At 39.4% G+C, this 1496-nt stretch overlaps 1 pseudogene; it reads right to left on the reverse strand.

Annotated features, from left to right (window-relative positions):
• Positions 1–284: 284 nt before the first annotated feature.
• The window catches only part of LOC102816280, a 14674-nt pseudogene continuing 13462 nt past the window's right edge, over positions 285–1496 (reverse strand).

Here is a 1496-nt window from a genome sequence, read left to right on the forward strand (position 1 = left end):
TCTTTTAAACTACATAGAAGACAACTATACACATAGCTCTCACCAAATGAAATACACAGGAACCATATTAACTAATTCTGTGAGAAGAGACATTAGAGAAGCTCAATATCATCAAACAAAACAAGACTAGATGCAGACTGTGGAACAAACTATCAATTGTTCATTTAAAAGTTCAGGCTGAAGCTGAAGAAAATTAAAACAAGTACACCAGCATGTAAGCTTGCTGGCAACCATATTGGTCTGCTGGTCAGTGGAAAAGGCAGCAATAAAGATATGGACTGAGTTCAACCATATTCCATAGGCTCCCGATAACCTGGAGATGAGCGAGAGAAAAGGAGGGGCTGGTTGGGCCAAAGTGTGGTAAGACCTCAGGAATCCTGAACTCATGAACAAGGACATAGTCATGGAAGGCTAGAGCTGAGAGTGAAGCATCCAGATGATATGAAGTGAGTGGAGATGCACAAGAACACCCAAACTTGCAGAAAGTACCCATCTGACCTAGCCTTGATGATCAGAACTCGACTAAAGGAATATAAAAAAACATTTTTTGATACAGGAAACAAGTGTAAATTACTACAATTTGATGAACTTAACCTATACTCATGGAGATAGTAGCTCTAAATTCCAACTGAGAGGGAAGGAGTCTTCACATCAAGTATCAATGCTATCCCCTCTATATATAGTGTTGATAGGGAGGGGCAACTTAGACATTGGCTACCTAAAATGAGGGGGCGATATAGGATGTGACTAGCTCACAAGTTTTCAAGAGGGAGTTTAGTTTAAGAGTGTATGAGAGATGATAGAGTCCCCACTGAGAAGTTTTCATCTTGTCTAGATGGGTCTGGTTAAAAGAGATGGGGATACGATTCTTATGATTCAGTAGTGAATAATTGTTATCATGACTAATTGAGACTGTCACAACGGTAAAGGTAGAAGTTTTGCAACAAAAATGGGGTAGTAGTTAATCTTACAGTCCAGATACAGAGGACCCTAGGACCATCAAGGGAGAAGAGCACCAGCAGAATGTGGGACCTTTTCCAGAGAAACAGTGACACCAGAGACAGAGGCAGAGATGGGAACATGGAGAGAGGGAGCAGCTGAGGACTCTATATTCATGGAAAGAAAGAGACTGAGAGCTGGAAGCCAGGAGGCAGCCTTGCAAAATGTGCCCTTTGGTGGTATGAATTACTATATATACCTAAGTGGGTTTTTTTTGTTTGTTTGTTTTGTTTTTTAAAGAGAGCTAAAGTGAATAGAGAGAAATACTGTTAACTGATGGTACATGGAGGGGATATAATCATTGTAATGAAACAAGTTATTTGATTTGTTGAATGTAAAACTGATGATCTGCCCTGTAAATGCTCACTCAAGTCACAATAAAAACTTTAACAACAACAACAATAAAAAAAAAAAAAAACTAAAAATGGAGGAGGAGTTATTCTTACAGTGCAGGAACAGAGAACCCTAGGATAAGCAAAGTAGAAGGCATGAGCAGA

This window comes from Chrysochloris asiatica, unplaced genomic scaffold (genome assembly GCF_000296735.1).
Source record: "Chrysochloris asiatica unplaced genomic scaffold, ChrAsi1.0 scaffold00182, whole genome shotgun sequence".
Taxonomy (NCBI): Eukaryota; Metazoa; Chordata; class Mammalia; order Afrosoricida; family Chrysochloridae; genus Chrysochloris; species Chrysochloris asiatica.